The sequence below is a fragment of the Phocoena phocoena genome, chromosome 8 (genome assembly GCF_963924675.1).
Source record: "Phocoena phocoena chromosome 8, mPhoPho1.1, whole genome shotgun sequence".
In the NCBI taxonomy this organism is placed as follows: domain Eukaryota; kingdom Metazoa; phylum Chordata; class Mammalia; order Artiodactyla; family Phocoenidae; genus Phocoena; species Phocoena phocoena.
In genome coordinates, this window is record NC_089226.1 from 86,672,672 (window position 1) to 86,693,606 (window position 20,935).

Below are 20,935 nucleotides of genomic sequence, written 5' to 3' on the forward strand. Positions count from 1 at the left end.
CTTGTTAGTCCAACCATCCTGTTGGCCTTTTCTGGCCTGTTGATAACACGCCTCCTAGTGGATGCTTCAGAACATCCCTCTGGTCCACGTGGAAATTGAGTCCTGCCACCTGACTTCAGTCCTTGAAAGGAGTAGGAATGGAACTGAGTTGCCTGGATGATGGGACCGAGGGTCAGGGTACAACTGATTGTCCACATTTTCTTTTAAATCACTATCTTGTGTTTTGAAAAGGATTCAATGATCATTAAAGGAGAAGGAAATAATTAGTTACCATTTAATCATAATACTGAATACCTCCTGTGTGCTGTGCACTGTGCTGTGTGCTGGGCTACACATCCTAGTCTGTGGGATACAAACAATCTCAGCAGAGGACCTGCCATGACAGAGGGATATATAGGAGGGAACCTATCTATGATGGCTGGCATTGACTGGGTGTTTACCATCCACCAGACACTGTTTAAAGCATGTGGTATGATGGAAGCAACCTAAGTATCCATCAACAGATGAATGGATAAAGAAGATGTTGTGTGTGTGTGTGTGTGTGTGTGTGTGTGTGTGTGTGTGTGTGAATATTACTCAGCCATAAAAAAGAATGAAATTTTGCCATTAGCAACAACATGGAGGGTATTATGCTTGGTGAAGTAAGTCAGACAGAGGGAAATACTGTATACTTTCATTTATATGTGGACTCTAAAAAAACAAAATAAATGCACGAATATAACAAAACAGAAACAGACTCACAGGTACAGAGAACAAGCTAATGGTTACCAGTGGGAGGACGGGTTGGAGGAGGGGCAAGACAGGGGAAGGGGATTAAGAAGTGCAAACTACTAAGTATGAAACAAATAAGATACAAGGATATAATGTACAGCGCAAGGAACATAGCCAACATTTTATAATAACTTTAAATGGAGTATAAAAATATCAAATCTCTGTGTTGTACACCTGAAACTAATATAACAGTGTAAATCAACTATATTTCAATTTAAAATTTTGATTTAATTTAGAAAATTTTAATGTGGTTATGTATTAACTCAGTTAAGTTATTCAACCTCTCCGTGGTGAAGCAGGTGATAGAACATAGCTTATAGAGTTATCGGAACTAAACAAATTAACGTCTTGAAGGTCTTGGAGCAGTATTTGGCACAGCACATCACGTGAATGTGTGCTAAAATAAGAAAACTGAAACAAAACTCAGAACACCCATGTGAGATCAAGTACTTTATTATCCTCATTTTACAGATGGGGAGACTAAGCCACGGGGAGCACAGTCATTCGGCTAGGAAGTGGCGGAAACAGGATGTCGATGTGAGCAGCCTGGAGCCGGAGCCTGTTCTCCTAACCCCTGCATACACTGCTTCTGCCCTCACCTACCCATCTTTTTAACAGGAATGATTTTCATTACAGCTCCTAAGGTGCTGGCATCAGCACTGACCAGCTAGTAAATGAGTTTCGACATCATCTGGGATTCAAACAGTTTATGCCTACTAGTCAGCTCTAAATGTAGCACATATTATTTGTCTGTTTGTTGTTTGGGGAAAAGTTCAACTCCATACTAAATCGTGGCTCTTAACTTTGGTTTGGAATTATTCTTTTGGCTATATGAATTTGCTAAAAGCATCTAGGCTTCTCAAAGAAGGGATTGGCTTATTTGATGGCTTGTCTCATTCTTTAAAAAGAATTTAACATTAAAAATACAAAATTAATGGTCTACTCCATTACTATAGAAAGGTAAATAGACAACCAAACATCTTTTCTGGAAAATTCTTTATTCCCAGAAGTTTTTTTCTTTTGCTGGAAATGTTTTCTGTTCCCAAAAGTATCCTCTAAGTTTAACAACTTACACAAATGAGTTAAATTTCAAATAATATCACTGGGACTGTATGAACTGAGAGTTCTTCCTGCCTTCAGAGTTTAGGGAAACATGATTTGGATAAGATATTCTTTACTGTCCAATAAGAGTAAGGTGTCTGATAAATTACCTCAGAGGCCAGGTGGGTGTGAATTGCTCTAGTAGCATATTTAGTCCAGGTACTAATTCTGCTAGAAGGAGTGTCAAGATGAATGGAAGAAAATGGTATTTGTTATTTAGGTCAGGACAGGGGGTTTCTGAAAGAGATTAATCCTGGAGGTGATGAGATATGTTTAATTTTAGGTAATCCAGGGGAAACCCAGCCACCACCCAGGGTGGCAATCTCTCACCAAGTTTTTCTTCCAATCTCTCCAGTTCCCTGGGGAATCCAGAGGACACAGAGATGGAGCCCACCGTTCTCTGTGGAACAGCTGCAACTTGGAGGAGGAGAAAAATAATTGACATCCAACACGGAAGGCTGGGAAAGTGAGGGAAGCAGAGAGAGCTGAAAAGGGAAGAGACGTCATGGTTTCTGTGGGAAGGGGTAGTGGGTACTAGGAGAAAGGGAGGGGACACCAGAGATAGATGGGGTTAATGGAGGAGAGATGATGAAGGACAGGAAGTAAAAGCAGACGAAGAGCAAGCCGTGGAAAGACATATCTCACATTGCCCACTCCAGGAAGAAACATCACGCACACACAGATACACACACACATCACACTCACACACACCAGCTTGCATAGCCTGGGGATAAGGAAGTTAAATCAGGTCCACAGTGCCTGGATGTCCTCTCCCCATTGCATTCTTACAATTGAGGAAGGATTTCAAATCGCCAGTAGCTGGAGTGGTGTAGCCTTCACAATAAGCTTCACGTTCCCTGCAGTGTTCCTCTACACCTAGAAGAATGCCTGGCACATAGCAGGTGCTCAATGATAAGTGCTGAACAAATGCACAGGTGAAGCATAGCAAGAGACACATCTTATGTGGCAGAAAAGGAGGAACCTAATTCACTGGTTGCATTTTGGAGATTTTTTTCCCCAGGGTATTTGAATGGGGATAGCGTGTCTGGTTATTTTCAATCAGGTCATAGCAGAATTAAGCTGTGAATATATTCCCCAGGACAGCTGCTTAAGAGTTAGCAGAATGTCACCAAGATGTCAGAGTGGACCTAGCTAGCTAGAGGAGTGATGGTGTACAATTCATCTCCTACATACGAACGGGTTCTGTTCCAAGAGCACGTCCGTAAGTCCAATTTGTTCGTAAGTCCCACAAAGTTAGCCTAGGTACCCAACTAACACAATTGGCTACATAGTACTGTACTGTAATAGCTTTATAATAATTTTCTCACAAATAATACATAAAAAGTAAACAAACAAAAAATAAAACATTTTTAATCTTGCAGTATAGTATCTTGAAAAGTACAGAAGTACAATACAACAGCTGGCATACGGGGCATGTTTGCATCTTTGAAAGTTCGCAGCTTGAAGGTTCATATGTAGGGGACTTACTGTATAGAAGAGCTTCTTATACAGTGGTGTGTATAAACGAGGGACATATGGGCCTGGCACTGCTGGTTGGGAAAGGATGCAACATGCACTGTTGCTCACATTTGAGAATGGATATCCCCCCTCGGACTGTCAGTTAAAGTCAGCAGCTTGAATATAATCATTTATGTATTTTTCTCCTTAAGAATTACTCAAATTATAACAAATGTATCGAAAGTATAGACCAACCTGTACAAAAAAGAATGGAAGAAGTCACTTCAGAAAAAGAGATTTCAACAGATTTTAGAAGACAGAAAGCAAATGGTAGAGGGCTTCCTGGTTCAGCTGGTGTAGGAAGCTCTAACCCAAAGTGTGTGCAGAGAAAGTATCTCTGAGAAGAGATCCAGCAGAGCCCAGGAGATGTCTATGTCTTGAGGTACCTTGTGGACAGAGAGTGGGTGAGAAACAGAAAAGCATGACTTAAGCTTGAGCTAGACAAGCTTGGCCAAAAGGACCCTCCTGCCCAGGACTTTGAATCTTGAGCAAATGACACACAGACAAGCGAGAAGTAAAGAGAGATTCACAGCTGTAGGAACGTGGTAGACATGTCCAGTGGCAGAGCTGGCGATGGAAGTTATGGTGGCAGCACCCTTGCAAAATTAACCTGCCTTCCAGTCTCCAACTATCCAAGAGAAGAATAGAAAAGGGGTATCTTTTCCTCCTCCCTGATTATTACTTACTGAGTGGACAGTATGCCTGAGGGCATCTTACGTAACATTTTTGGGCCTCAGTTTGTTCATCTGTTAAATGGGGTTAACGAAGGCACGTATGTCATAGAGTTGTTGTGAGGATATAAATAAAGATATCCATAGACCAGTGTCTGGCACTTAATACAGATTTGATACATGTTAAACAAGAAGCTGCCTGTGTGCTCCACTAAGCAACATGAGCATTTCCCGCAGCAAGAATCCAGCCGGAGAAAGAGGAAAGACTTTCCTCCTGACTCCCATCAATTCAGAGGATATCTAGACACCCATTCCATTGGGGCAGAAATAAAGGTATAACATTAGTGTGGGGTCATTTTTAATCAACCAATTCATCATTTTAGTTTCCAATAACATAACTATTTTTAATATACATATATATACATTTCTAATTTGAAATTGGTGCAGAAAAATTTTTTTGTGATTGAGACTCTCTAGCCTCAATCTTAGAAAAACAACTTTTACATTATAGCAGCCGAGACTGCCTTTCCTTCACCTTGCCTTTGGAAACCTTTGACAATTGAGTTCCCTTCTCTTCAGACCAGTTAAACATGTATCATCCTCAGATAGTTACTGAAACTTAAGTGTTTGATTTTGTTTCCAAATGAGGCTGCAACAGAAAGGAAACATCTAAGCTGAAACCCAGAGCGGGAGATAAATTTGCCTGATATATCAAGCAGCCATCTGCCATACAAACAAATACAAATTCTCCATGGCCCCTAATAACAAAGTTTATTGCCCACTCATGCCATGCATTCATCACAGGCCTCAGACAGGCTCTGCCATCAGAGACACCTGGAGACCCTGACGGATGGCACAGTCACTAACTCAAATACTTTCATTACCTGCCAGAGGGAAGGAGAGATTCTAGAAATGTGAACACCTGTACAGCTGGAAGAAGTCACCGCTTCTCAACCCCAAATAATTGAAGATAAAATAGAGAGATGTTTTATGCCCTAAAAGCCAGCTCAGCCTCAAAGGCAAAATCAGTTCAAGTACATGGTTATCGTGTCTACTGTTAAAACCTCTGCAGGACCTAAGGCAGCATCCAGCATAGTCTTTCATTAAAAAAAAAAAAAAAAAAAAGGCTCTGGGAAAAATAAATCTAAGGACATGGCTTTCTGCCTTAAGACTGATTGGCTCAATGTACCCACAATTAAGAGAAAGGGATGTGTTTCTAGAAGGACTGTAGGTGTGGCTATTGGTATATGAGGCTGGTTAGAGTCAAACAGGTGAAAGCCAGCAAAACTTTTAAGAGTCGTGATGCCACAGAGACCATGGGCCTTCAACTAGAAAACTCTGTAATTGATCAAGACTTAAAAGGAGCCCTGGACCCTAACTTTCTATTAACAGAAAGCAGAAGATGCTGCTACAGGAGAGATTATTCCTGAATGTTCTCTTCATGTGCATCAATGAAGTATAATGGAAAAAGAAGGGCTTACTAGGAGGTGGGATTCAGGGTCATTGTCGGGGGGGAATGGACTGGCTCCCAGGGAGCCAGATCAAGACCTAATCAAGAAATTTCCCATATCCGTCGTTGAGGGGGCCCTCTAGTGTCTGCCCACCTGGGTTTCTGAAATGCTATGGCTCAGTGACTTGTAATTCTTCCATTTGTCCCCTTTCCAGAGGGGAGTATTTAGGGTGACTAAACTGTCCCTATTTCACTATGGGACTATATTGGGGGTGGGGGCGGTGTGGAGGAGAGATTAGAAGCTGCGGAAAACTTGGATTTTTTTGTTTATTGATTTCTAGGCCAACAGGAGCCACGTCCGAACCATAGGTAGGAATTTCCATGCATCACCCCAAGATCCTGGGTTTTGAGCTTGATGCCATAATTGGATGAGACTTTGATGTGGTCTCCCTTGGTGAAGTGGTGAGCACATTTTGCGTTTGGAAAACAGAGTGCACCAAATATTAGGTGACGAGAGAAGTGGACCGTAATAATTTGTTAGTGCTGTTCAACAAATGTTTCTGGATCATCTCCATTCTGAGAACGTGGGGGGACTGCATTGCATTCTCCCTCGGAGCTGGGTGGGGCTGTGTGTTAGTTCTGGCCGATGAGTTGGGAGCTGAGGTGACATTTGACTGTTCACGTGAGGACCTTCCTAGAGCTCTTTTCTCCCGTCGTGTCAACACAGCTGTTCAAGATAGTAGCTGGTTTATCATCGAGGGATCCTGAGTAGGGTGCAATGAGCAGGGTGACCTATGCAGACTTGTGGGAGACCTACGTTTGAGCTAGTGATAAACTCATCTTGCTGAGGCCACCGAGACTTGGGTGTTGTTTGTCATTGCAGTTCAACTAATCCTGGCTGCTACAATTAAGGATGGCAGATATAAGACAGACATAAATCACAGCCTCTTCTCTCTTCTTTTGCAGTCATTGAAAATCAAATGGGATTCCTTCCTAGTGAGCACAGATAGTGCCTGGGAATCCCCGTCACTCTCAGAGTTGATCAGAGTTGACACTCAAGATGACACTCATTGGCCTGTTGACTTAGCAAATGATTTAGGGAAGAGAATATGTTCTGATGAGCTGGGCCAGCTATTACAGGTGTACCTTAGAGCTCCAGGTATCCTTTGAGATCTTCTCTTTACCAAACACGTGTTTCATTACTCCAGGGAACAGTTAAGTGGGTGATGCAGGACCTCCTGGGGTGACAAGCATGACCAATCCTCTCTGAACGGCCGAAAGTCTTATGCATAATTAGGCTTCCAGATTAGACATTGAGGAGTATGGCACAGAGGTCCAAATGCCATTTAAAAATGGACACTGTGGCAATATACTCTGCTGGGTTGTTTGAGGAAATGGAGCCAGTATAGTGGGAGGCATTGAAACTGGAAAGACCTCCAGGTCAAATTCTTCTGAGGTCGTTTCTGAATCTCAGTACCTGTAAAATAGGGAGGGTGATAGCACCTGCCTCACAGAATTGTTGTGAGAACTAAAAGACCTAAGGTATACAAGAGCCTGCCATGTGGTAGGTACGTGTGGGAGGAAAGCTGTAGTAGATGCCATTGGTACTCTGCCCAGCTCTCCTTCTGAAGTTGGTGTACCCACTCCATAACTGCTGTGTCAAAGCTAACAGCTCACAGCTGCCCCCTTCTCTAGAGAATGACTCTCTGCAAATGGGATCTGTCTTACCCTGGAGGTTCTGCCCGCAACCCCTAAGTGGCCCACAGTCAATGACTGACTGATATGGGTGCCAAAGACAAGTCTCCTTTCCTCAAGGGGAGACAACTTAAAGTTAGACTTACCCTGAAGCTATCTCCTTGCTCAGTTCTTTCCCTTCCGTCTCCTGCTACCCTCACGTCCTTACTGCATTTCCTGAGAAGTACTCCCTCAAAAAAGTCATGTGAACTTGAATCTTGTCCAAGATTCTGCTTCTAGGGATGCTACCTATGACAATAGCTACTATTAATCATAACTATCAGGCTCTTAAGATTGTGGCCGTGCCCTGGAGCTGCTGAAAGGTGTGTCATTTTGAGATGATGCTAGCATAGCAATGGATGAGTTCCCCAAACCAAAAGGCTGCAAAAAGTTTCTCCCAAGTTCTGTTCTTGAAACTGTTGAGAGAGAACAGGAATGTCATTCAGGAGAGAAGACAGGGCAAAGGAGAAAACGATGATGGGAAGGGAAGCTGCTGGGAATAGACTCAGCCAAGAGAGTTCTGGAGGGCCCTGTTGGGTTGGCCACGTTCCATAGAAGCAGCCTTTCTCATGACATTTCTCTCTACTAGTACTTGCAACACTCTGAGCTAAGGACTCCTCGAGGGACTTCTCCAGTGAAGAAAAGGATTGCTTCATTTCTGGATGTCCTGTTTCTTTTCCCGTTGGAAGAGCCAGCTCAGGCTCCCATCCCAGTGAGAGGCCAGTTTGGCCAGGCTGAGATTCGCTTCCTGTCCCCGAAGAAATCCAGTGCCTTCCGTCACTGCCACGGATCAGAGCTTTGGCAAGTAACAGAAGAAAGAGTAGAGGGGCACCTGGAACACCCAACTGTACAGGCTTATAACGTTCATGAAGGTTCTCTAGGAGTAAAGAAAAGATTATCCCAGGCCTGTTCAGGAGAGGTCATGGTCCAGCAACAAAGCTCAGATTTTTGGAAGGCCAGCTGAGCCCTGGGTTATAGACTAGAGTCCATGTGATATGGCTGTAAAAGAGCCCAAACTGAGAAAGAGGAAGCCAGGCTTCCTCCAGCTCAGTCACTAAGAAATTGGGACTGATGGTGCGAAGGACGATGGTAGTGGTGATGACGATAGCTATCACTGACTGAACATTTACTATGTGCCAAGTACTGTGCTAACTACTTTATGGATGTTCTCTGTTAAAGCCCCTATAGCACAGGCATGATTAGCCCCATTTCACAGATGAGGAAAGTGAGGCTACGTAAACACGCCAATGGTCTATAGCTAGGAAAGATACAGAACCAGGATTTAACCTTGGTTTGCCACTGTATTGCCTCTAATTCATTTTAAATTATGGTACCAATGTCCTCATCTGCAAAAAGGCACGGCTAAACTTCAAATATTTGCCCTCTGAGGTCCTTGCCGGTCTTACAGTCTAGAATGATCTCTATCCTCCTCACCGAGATGAGAGGAAAGTCTGGGATCAGGAGGGTAAGCAACCAGAAAGGGGATACTGCATTCCAGCTGAACTTTTCACTCAGATGAAGACAATTTGGAAATTCCATGGCCCCTCCCAGGCCTGGAAAACATCTGAGAAGTGACAGAAGGCATCGGAGAATTCCAGGAGAGCCAGGTCATGCAACAAAACGAGTATACCTCAGACAACAGCAGCTCTATATATTTGCCTTTTTTTTTCCTTCACTGGAAAAATCTAGGCCTCTAGATTTTTCCAGACAATATTTGGAAGACTAAAATCTGATTACCTCAAATCACAGACAAAAATAGATCTTGGGGTTTTTCATATTCATTCTGACCCAATCAAGTGCATTGGAGGAATGCAATAACGTTTTATTTGTCTGCTCTCTGGAATTCAGAAGAATTTAAAGTCATTGCTTTTAAATGTTTGAGAGTAAAAACAGTATTTATATTGGATGGCTTTATTCTCCTTATACTGTTTTTGGACAAGCAGTGCGGACCCAACTAACACTCCTGAATTTCAGCCTCTGTGGCTCAGTTTTTCTTATAATGACAAGAGAATTAAAGATGGCCTCTCACCACCTCAGTAGAACGATGAATAAACGAAACTTAAAAAAGTACCAGGAAGGAAAGTATTATTTTTCCGGGGACTCCACAGTCCTCTATTCTGGCAGGGCCCACGTCAACTGTGTGGGCATCTCCACCCATGCCTTCCTGTCTGGGCTGAGAGGTAACGAGCGGGGAGAGCACCTCATGAAAGCTTCCTTGGAGGTGCCTGAACCTTCTGTCACCTGTGGTTCTTTGAAGTACAGAGTCCTGGCTTCCTGTTTATGTCAGTATGCCTGGAAGTAGAGGTGCCAGAAGGTCTCATGCCTTAGGTGGCAGCCACAGAGCTCTTCCTTTGCAGAGACACTACCCTTTACGTTTCTATAATCTTCCATTGCGGGGGGAAGGGAGTGTAGCTAATGGGGCTACTAGTGGTTCTTGGGGTAGGTGGAGAGATTTCTTGTGACTTCCTGTAACTTCTTCCATCAAACTACTCTTTGCATCATAGCAAACGGCCTGCCGATGCTGGGTGGAGTTGCTGGGCCTAGCGCATTGTTGCTTAAAGAAGAGGTCAAAGACTTAGCAGGTCCTCTCTGGCTACCGTCAGAGCTGTACTCAAAGGCCGCACCGTGTGAGCCTGAGGAAAGAAGCCTTCAGCTTTCAATTTAAATTCCCCTTTTAAAAATGCTCTGTGTTCCTGCTAGAGAGATGGACTCCATTAAACAGCCAGCAGCGTGTGGATCACCAGGCGGTCCAACAGTGTCCACAAGTGGGCCCACCGAAGGAGCCATGGACAAATAGGTAGAAGAGTTGAACAGGAACTTTTCCGTCATGCGCACACACACACATACACAGAGAGAAACACAGACGCACAAATACATACTTTTTTTTATTGTATCTAGGAGCAATGCCCAGGAAACATATAAGAACGTTCATAGCAGCACTATTTGACATCTGAAGACAACTGGGAATGAGGCAAATGTCCACTGGCAGGAAAGTGAATAACCAAAGTGTGGCATATTTCACATACTATGTAATTATACGGCAGTGAAAATGAACGAACCACAGCTACTTGTAACAACATGAACTGAGAAACACATTAGGTAGAAAAGAGACATGTTGGAAAGGACCACATGTGGTACGATACCCTTTTTTATAAAGCTCAGTAATAAGCAAAGCTTGTGGAGTCATGCATGTGTGTGAGATAAAAATATTTTTTAAAGCAGAGGAATGATAAACACAAAATTCCCATAGTTTCCCCCGGGGAATAAAGCAGCTTAATGGGATAAGGAAGGAGTACAAAGGTCAAGGGAAGTTATTGGTGATGCTTTAATTTTCCCACTGGCTAATAGATTCGTATGATTCTATATGATGTGGCATCATGACTTAGATGTAGGTCACATATATTCTTTTGTATGTATATGACGTTAAAATAATCAGATTAAAAAATAAAACTATCTGTAGTCACGATGACTTACCCAGCTGACGGAATTCGAATTTCAGAGTTCAAAAGTTTAGAAATTATCCACTTCAAACCCCTAATTTTACATATGTCAAAATGACTTCCAAATTGCAAAGGGACCTGACCACATTTGCACAACTCTTTAGTGACTGTGCAAAGATCAGAACTCTTGCCTACTGGTTCCTAGTCTACAATTCCTCCTTCCATTCTCAGCCCCCAAATAATAGTAATTCTTCTTCTTCCCCTTTTTCTTCTTCTCCTTTAAGTTGAAGCAACGTACAAGTGGCCTTACAATGACAGTGGGTGGATTAAACACCTCTGTTCCAGAAGACAGGGTAAGAAACTAGAACATGGGGATCATACTCCCTGAACAAGCAAAGTCAGGCTTCTCTTGGCCTGTGTCCTCTTTTGAAGAAGTAGTTGATAATGATCAAATTGTATCCATACTAATGTATTAAGTTTATCTTGACTCTGATTTGTGGCTCTTTGCTACTTTAAGACCAAATGGCAGCCCAGAAACCCACCGACGTGCATATTTTCTGTAAATAAGATTTTAATAACATTTTGAATACGGGTGTGACGTACGTACGCTTGACTCCAAAGGGATAAGGAAAAGTGCCTTTTCAAAGGAAGCGTCCGTTTTCACCAACAATTTACATAAATCGCTGACACTGGTGAAAGAAATTGTGATGTATCACATACATGTATTTTAGTTAGTTAAAATCAAATATTTGCTTCCTTTCCTCCCAAAAAACAATGAGAGAGAACAATTCAACTAATCCAAGCCATTCTATTCAATATGTGGGTGCCCTGGAGCGTGAACAGAAAACCTGTCACTCTCTCAGTGGGGCTCCTTTCCTGTAATATACACCTTTCACTACATGAAAATCTTACGCTGACTGTGATCCTACTTTTGAAGACCATGCATTTTATTTCTACAACGTGACTGCTAAATGCTCGTCACTTACTTCCATAGCAATGATTTTCTCAATACTAGAGAAGAACTTGCTGTGTTGGACAAATGGAAAGACTATATGTTTGTATACTATCCTTTATGAATGATTTAAGGAATTTTTTACGGCCTAATAGTCATTAGAGCTGTTCATCAACTCTTTCCAGTTTTATTCCTGGGCATCTGGTAAGGTTGTACTTTCCTGTCTCTCTGAAGTTAGGTAGAGCCATGTGACTAGTTCTAGCCTTTGATAAATGAGCACAAGTGAGGCATACAACATTTGGAAGGAAGCTGTAGGAGTCAGTGTAAGATGTGCCATGTTCTCTTATTCCTGCATTTGGCAAGTGCAGAAGCATAAGGGGGAAGTCTCCCTCAGATCCCCTCAGTGAGGATGGCGTGGAACAGAGTCCCCCAGTCAAACTATGATGGACATATCACATGAGCAAGAAATCAACCTCAGTTGCTTTAGGCTCCTGAGATTTGGGGGGGTAACACATACTGGCTGTTCACAAGGATAATTTTGATTATACACCATTTTTATCCACCTCATAACTTTTTTTTTTTTTTTTTTTTTTGTGGTACGCGGGCCTCTCACTGTTGTGGCCTCTCCCGTTGCGGAGCACGGGCTCCGGACGCGCAGGCTCAGCGGCCATGGCTCACGGGCCCAGCCGCTCCGCGGCATGTGGGATCTTCCCGGACCGGGGCACGAACCCGTGTCCGCTGCATCAGCAGGCGGACTCTCAACCACTGCGCCAGCAGGGAAGCCCCAACTCATAACTTTATAGCGTAAGATGTGATTCCACCATGTATTTAGGCTTCCTAGAAAATATTCATTTAGACACTGTAGGTTTTGATCCACAAACTTCTCCAAAAGGAGCACTGGAGACACCATGTAACCAACACTAGTTTAAAATTGGAGTTGAAGGAGAGGCAACAACCAAGAGAAATTGGAATCCACATTTATTGATGAGAGATATATACATAAAAGTTAAAACACTTAGTGAAATATTGGATTTACAGATTATTTCCTGTATATAAAGAATATCCAGTTATTTTACACATGTAATGTTACAGTAATCAGTCCACATTGTAAGAAAGCTTAGAAAGCTAAAGGTGAGAACAAAATGCTTCAACTACCCAAAATGTGCTTTGCCAGCAAGGCATTTCCTAGTACCATATGTAAGAAACACCCCCAAAATTAGTCGAAGTTTTTATCTTTTTTCATTCATTAGTCTTTAAACACTATGTGCTATGTGAGGGAAACAATTATTCTTATCTTTCATTCTGGACACAAAAAGAATCTTCAAAGGGAATCCGGCCTAAAGGTTAGCTTTCTTTCGGTAAGCTTTCATCCCGAATTTGACGGGAGTTGAAGAAGCCACATTTTCAGGAAAAAAAAAATGTGCCTGTTCCCATTTACATTCCTTCACTCCAATCATTGGAGAAGACACTGAAAATTAACGTGCTTTGTGCCCTCAGAGGATCTCTTAAGCTTCACTCCTCTTGTGAAAAGAGAGGGGCACTCCGTGTTCCCAGCTGAACATGCCCATCCTTCTCTGTCCTTACAGAGGAAAAGGGGGTTACAGGAACTATAGACCCCACAGCATTCCATTTAGTGATAATTAGACAGGATGTGTGTTTTGGAGGCAGGTATATAATTGCATTGAACCTCCTCTTCCACTGCTTGAAACACACACACAAAGCCTACTAGGTAGAGGTCCTACTCCCTTCACATATGTGGGATCTGTGCTTCACCAGTTGATTTTTTTTTTTCTTTTGCAACCCCAAAGCTGTACACTGACCATGCTTGTGCTTCTCTTATCTTCCTAGAGACAATTGTGCAATGTACTACCAGCACTGTGCTTTTGTGGGGTTTGCCTACACGGCAGTTAGTCAGTGAATGTCTTTCCTGTACCCTGACTCAAGAAACCAAGGAGGACGAGGCTCTTCAGAACCTTTAAGTCACGAGCATCATGGTCACTATTTGGCAACCAAGGAGACAGACCTTTTCCTGAGGATGTAATGCTACCATGCTCATGCTGAGAAGGAGACGAGCCTTTTGTCTCTGTGAGCCCGATCCATCAAGTGAAGGAGGGCTGTAGATAAATGTCCTCATTCTAAATCTACCTAAGCCGAGATAATCAACATTTCCACAGTTGCATTCATTGGGCACGACGTAGACTTCAGATGACCTTTCACTAAGAATCATGACACACATCCAACCCTCCTTTGCCCCAAACTGCACATTTACAAAGACGCTGGACACACACAGGCTTTCAAACCATCATCGGTACAAAGGATTCATAGATAAGTTCTTCATGATATACATTCCCAAGTCACTTTAAGAAAGAGGACAAATTATTCACTACTAGTTATCTAGGAAGGAAAAGAAGGGTTTTCGAAACAACAATCAACATGTCTACTGCACTTAGATGAACGGCCAAAAATAACATTTAAATTAAATTACAATCATCTATATACCATTTCACTGAAATTACACATAGATACCTACATTATAGCTACACAAAGTGCGTAGGCACTGCTCTTCATGCGTGAACCAAGTGTTACTGTGTACACACAAGAACTTCATGCTTGACAGCTATCTGTACTTGAAAATCACAGATACAGTCGTTGCCAGTTGAGGGCACATCTAATCTGTTTGCCTAACGAGGAGCGGGTTCAAATACACACCGGTACACTTTCTATGTAACTGACTATTTTCCTAAAACATAGCAAAAATACTAGCCCTACAACCATATCAGAAAGCGTGTTTGGTGGAAGGAAGACCCTCCCTTGTCTTTGCAGTAGTTATTGATTTGCCTTTTGGGGAAATTTACATAGATTGTTACTCACCTGAGGACAGAATCTACCTGGGCTGCTTCTAAACAATTTCAATGTGACTCTAAGCCCCAGTGATGGAGTATTGCTTCAGAGCTGGTACCAGTTTTTTTTTTTTTTTCTTAAAAATATGTGCTCAATTCACATAACAATGTGACATTTACTACCAATTTGCTTGGCAAGAACGAACTGCGACAAATCTGTCCTGATTTGCTTCCTTGCACTCACCCTCAATCTCTCTATTCAAAGTTTTCCTAAGCCAATTTTCACGTAAATTATTAGGAAGGCATGGGAGATTCTGACATAGAAATGATCCAACTATTATCACCTTATTTCTCATTTTCTTGGAGAAATGCAAAATTAGAATGCTTAGCTGGAAAAACAAGGCCTGGTGTCAAAAATAAGGAGTCAGGGGACTTCCCTGGTGGTGCAGTGGTTAAGAATCCACCGGCCGATGCAGGAGACACAGGTTCGATCCCTGGTCCGGGAAGATCCCACATGCCGCAGAGCAACTAAGCCCGTGCGCCACAACCACTGAGCCTGCGCTCTAGAGCCCGCGAGCCACAACTACTGAAGCCTGTGCGCCTAGAGCCTGTGCTCCGCAACAAGAGGAGCCACCACAATGACAAGCCCGCACACTGCGACAACGAGTAGCCCCCGCTCACGGCAACGAGAGAAAGCCCAGCAATGGAGACCCAGTGCAGCCAAAAATAAATAAATGAATTAATTAAAAAAAATAATAATAAGGAGTCAGCACCATTCCGTGAGTTAAAAAGACTAATTGTTTAAATGCATATCCTAACCAGCTAAGGGATTGAAGTGACTCCTTGTTCTTAACGGTCATTTTGTTCATTGCATCGCAAAGGACTGGGTTCTTAAATTTTTCAAATGTGGCTGTATGCTCGGGAAACAACTGACAGCTCTCAATTGCTGTAGAAACGCCCTGTGCTCTAATTAGTTGTAATTCTACGTATGTGGTTATATAGAAAATACCGTAAGAAGATATCTGTCTGCAAAATTACAGATACTAAATAGATCAATTCAGTCTACACTGAGTTCTTTATGGTTTATGAAGAATAGATACAAACCTATAACATCATTAAAGGCTAAATCAATATTAACCATATAATATCCAGGACTCTAAATATGTTTTCTCATGCTCTTTATAAATAATAGCAAAGAAGCCCACGGATTTGTTTAAAAAAAGAACGTAAGGTTGGACTGGAGGAATTTGGGGGTGGATGCAATACCGATCAGAGGGCAATATGTTGTCCCCGGTAACATAGATTTTTACCGGGAAGCCAAAATATGTCCGTGGGCAGCAAGACCAAATTAGATTCACAGTTTGCCAGCTCTCTCCTCAAGCCATAGAAAACAAATAGAAAAACGATATACAAAAATCCTCACAAAAGTAGTTTTTTATATACAAATCTCTGTAGTGACCAGATAACCTGATCTGTCTTGTGCAACATGGAAATGCAGTGCTGAGGTTTCCCAGGGGAAGGAAGAAGGGAAGGAGTGAAGGTCATTTATGGAAAGATCCGGATGCCGAAGGATGAGTTCCTAGTAAGGAGAAAAACTCTCCTGGAGAAGTGAGCAACCACAGCGCCAGCGTTCTGATCATACACTTCAGAGAATTTGCTCCACGGAGGCGAAAACTCAGAGATCTGCTAGACTAACTTCCTCGGCTAGTGTGTGAACCTCTCTCCTACCGAAGGCAACAGGCTGTTTCTAGGCAGCTAAATGGTTGCCATGAGAAGAAGCGGAGCCCCAGAAGGAGCGAGTCTCCTGCATCATCCCCATCCCCACAGGGAAAGATGACAAGGGTCACAGTCAGCTGTTCCGTTCCAACACTCACCCAGGGGTGGGAGGTGTCTCCGGAGGAACTGGAGACCTGTCGCTACCCAGGCTCTAGGTCAACTGCTGACTCTGCGAGGTAGAGGGATCTGTTCCAGTAGCAGGTTTTATCCTCAGCACAAAAGGGCCCTGTATAATGATCAGAAGGACTTCAAAAAATATCAAAATGGATATTTGCACCAGAAGTAAGAAGGTGAGGCAAAGCTGGACATGGAAAAAAAAAGCTGATCAGTAATTACTCAGGATATTATTTAGAGTGAACGAAAGAAGAACTTGAGGGCTTCTCTTACTTTTCCATACATTCTTATATGGATCCCTTAAGAAATATCTTTTTCTTGATGCTCCAGTGTCAGGTCTTCTGCACTAACAATTTAAACGAACAAACAAACACTAACTCGATCCTTTTAGTACTAGCTTTACATCCCTCTGCTCCGCATCTACAGAGCTGAAGTCTTCTCTGGCAATAAAGGTGCCCACGACACAATAATACCAAATGTATTGCGTATTTAGCAGAAGTTTGGACAAAGAGCAAGGACGCAAACATGGCCCATTGCAGCAGTACCAGAACGTGCAAGAGATTGTTCAAAGGCCATGGCCAGTCACATGCACCTCGCAGACAGACCACGCATTTTATCCAGCCTAGAAACTCTGGGCATTGAAAAAGGCAATGATCACCAATACAAGTCTATTCTTGTAAGACAGACCTTCTCCACCTGTGATGTGATGCCCACAGTAATAGCAAACCAAGAGGAAAATTTGAAAATGAACTCAACCAAATATCTCTGCATACCTCTCTAGAGAAAGGAGTTGGCCCGGGCCCACCCTGTGCATGGATGTGCGTGTCTGCGTACCAGTGGAAAGGGAATATTTACGGACAGTCGTTGTTTTTGTGTAAGTCTTCCACCAGTTTCATGAGTGTTCAAGTCGATTTGCCAGATGCTCCCAAATTCCCACACTGGGTTGGCAATTAGGACTGTTTGGAGGAAACTGTGTGTTTAGGGTATTCGGGGTGGGCCCTGTTGCCACAAGAGGAATGATGCAAGACCTTGAGGGAGGCCATAGGCTCACCCTGGCCCCGCATGATGACTCTGGTGGCATTTTTCCCTGAGCTGAATGGCTACTTCTATTAAGACAGTGCCTTAGGCAAAGGACAGCTTTATAAAAGGAGGTTTGTTGTATCCCCAGATACCAAACTGTGGATGAACATGGCTATCTTCCAAGCTTGTTGTAAAACTTCAGATGAAGAGAAAGGCTTGAATCTAATTTCCCCCAAAGGGGACGAGAAAAATCCAAATTGATTATCCATTGTTGTGGGCCCCTCTGACCTACAATATAAATAGCTAATGTGTTATAGTAGTAAGCCTCTTATGAAAGAAGAAATTAAAGTAGAGATCATTAGATGGTGGTTTCATAGGGCTGGATGGGGGTTTTAATCATTGAATCCAGCACTTCACTTTCTTCTTTCTTCAGTGGAGCTTGTGGGTAAAGTGACCTGTGTAAGTTATATGAATAAAAATGGGCAGAGTCTAAGTCAAAAGTTTCTCCACCCAACTGCATTATTTCTCCTCACCTCGATGCCATTCCCTGAATTAGCTGTGCTGTGCGGTGAAATAAGACACTACTCAGTTAAGAGTCTCTGTCATCTATTCTAAAACCGACCCTCGCGCTAACTTGGATGGTCATTTATTAAACTGTCTCTTAAGCAGCAATAATGATGGTTGGAATAAGAAGGGAGGAGAAGGAAGAGTGGAAATCGGGTTTTCTCTTCAGAAAAATCATAAGCAGCTGATGTCTGAACAGCTCTGAACTCACTCCATCCAAGGAGACAAATCTGTCCACAGTGCAACGTCCCTGGGTTGGCACTCGGCGGTCCTTCTCGGTTTTAGCCAGAAATTACCAGATCCTGAGACCATTTATCTTCTCTGACAACTAGATTTACAAAACTCTCACTTCAGAATTCCTTTAAGCCTTTTGTTTTTAAACTTAATCTTTTTAGGCTCCTAGACTATCATATCTTATTTAAAGAGCAAGTATTACAATAATTGAAAAATCCCATTTGTTCCTTTTTCTTGGCTTGGAGTGAATTTATTTGGAGAATAAGCAAAGCCAAACCGGCAGCCCACACAATTGTATGGCCCCAAGCACTGAAGAGCAGCGAAGTGGGAAGAGCCACCTCCGTTGGGTGTAACTGCTGAGCCTTGTTTATCAAGAGTCTGAACTATGGAGAATTCTCTCTGAGCATATGGGTACCTATTTGGATTCACTGCCATATTTCTAATAGCTACTTGGTTCAGATCATGAAGATCTGTATTAGCTACATGATTGCCTTAATCCTCTGACCTTCTTTGCATGGAAAATATAGCACAGACAGAACCCTTGATTCAGACAAAAGTGAAGTATTGTACCATAACTTTTGCTATTGGGAACAAAGGGAAGTGTGGTATTTGCAAAAGCATGGCAGGCTTGGGTTTCCTTTTGGGGATCCAGTAGGTGAGTTACCCAACTCCAAAGGGGCTTCTTGACTAGATATAAACTTGCAAATGACATATTTCTCTGTGCACGAGTGGAAATGATCTGAGACCCTCTATTCAACCGGTCGTTGGGATTCCTGACCTTACCTACCAGGAGTACATCTCCCCATAATCTGAATTTACCCTAAGCCTTTCTCAGCTTCCACCAGTTCAAATCCAAAAGCTAGGCATTTTGGCAACCTTTCTTTAGACTTTCCTGAACATCCAAAGCTGATGAGTAGTTAAAGAGAAGTAAATATTTATATTTTACGGAACATGGCCACTTCTGCAGGCAATGAGGCTCTAGGTTGTGTTTCCACACACAATAGGAAGTGAAGAGTCAAACCTGACAGCTACCTGGCTCAAAACTCATCATCTGAAGTTTTATATTGAAGATCTGCGTGATTTAGATGATTGCCTTGATTGTCTGATGCTCTCTGCATGGGAGGCACATCCTCAAAGATCTAAGGTAAAGCTTTGCCTTGAGTGTGAGTCTTTTCACTGATAGGACTTGATTCATTGAATTGTAGTAGGTAATCACATGATGACTCCACTTGGGTTTCCCAAAGGACATAAATGAGAAAGGAGAGAATAAAAGTCTACCTCGTTGGTTTTCTCCTGACAATTCTGATTCCTAAAAATAGTGAATGAGTTCATAAAAAACGGTGTTGCCAAAGCCCTGACTTAACAGAACCTAAAGGATGCAGTGTATGTATCTGGCCTGCCATGTCTGTATACAAGCATAACATTTATGTATGGTCAAACATTAATGGACTGTTACAAGCATTCATATTTGTGTTGGACCTATTAAAATAAATCTACGCATATAACTGACAGGTTATAATACCCTGTTTAGAAAATGGTTGTTAGAGGTATATTCTGGGTCTACTTGTTCTGTTTATGGCACATATGCTGGGCAAGGAAGACCCCAGTGGGTATGGCATGAGAAGAATGAATGAGGCCTAAAAAAACAGAGGACACAGTCACACGTCAGCTCTACATACATCCTGGGTTTTCAGGCTAGTCCTGAATTTGAGACATTGCTTATTTTTACTGATTTGTTGAACTTCCAGATGAACTGATTTCCTAAGTATATTCTCATGAAACTTATTGCATAGTTTCAAACCTGAAAAACCTGCTTTGCTAAGCTGTGCACCTAGTTTCTTCTGAACACGCTGTCCCCTTATATATTTGTAGGTTAACTCGATAACTAGAAAAAAGCTGAAGACAAACAAACAGGGAAGACTTTTAGGCAGAGTCTTCGGAAGACGATTCTGAGACCACTCCTTTGAGTAACATGCCAGTATGTAAAAGTGCTAAGCTGGCGTTAAACAGCAAAACCACAAGCTCCTAGATGCCTTGCCTAAATCCTTCTCCTCACCGTAAAAAAGCTCTTGGGAGCACCACTTAACGATGGTCCTTAACAGTTTCACAGTTAAACCCAGGAACTGTCCCTTTGACCCACAACATCTGCTGTAAAGGATGCATTTTCCACTACTACATTTCAGCATGCCCTTGGCCACCCTCTTAACTGTCCATCTAATGAAAATGAAGACAAATGTATTTAAAAAAAAAAAAAAGCAAAAACTACTTAATACTGCTCAACACTGATTTTTATCCCCCAAAATAACCCACTAGAGCTTAAGAGACAAAACTACTAGAATCTCATGTCTCTTGTGTGTTCCAAAGGTATCTGATTTGGAAGAGAAAAGTCACAAGGAGAGGGTAATAAAGGGCATGTATGTCCATAAACACCCTCTCCTAAGAAAATCTGGACCCTATGACTCTTCCTGAATATCTCAGCACCCATCTGCTGGCAGCAGAAAAACACCTTACCCTCACATTGGACCAAGGTTCTACACACGTCAAATGTGCTTATTTCTCAATGATTCATGCTCAAGTCCTCAGCAAACTCCTAAAGCCAGCAACCTTAGGAAAATACTGTGGGTTATTCAACAGAAAATGTTGAAAAATGTAGCTTGGAGGTGCCTACAGCATGCAAGGCACCGACTGGGCTATTCCAATTATATTATGTATTCCCTCAAACTTCCACAGCCTTGAGAAGATTCCATCTG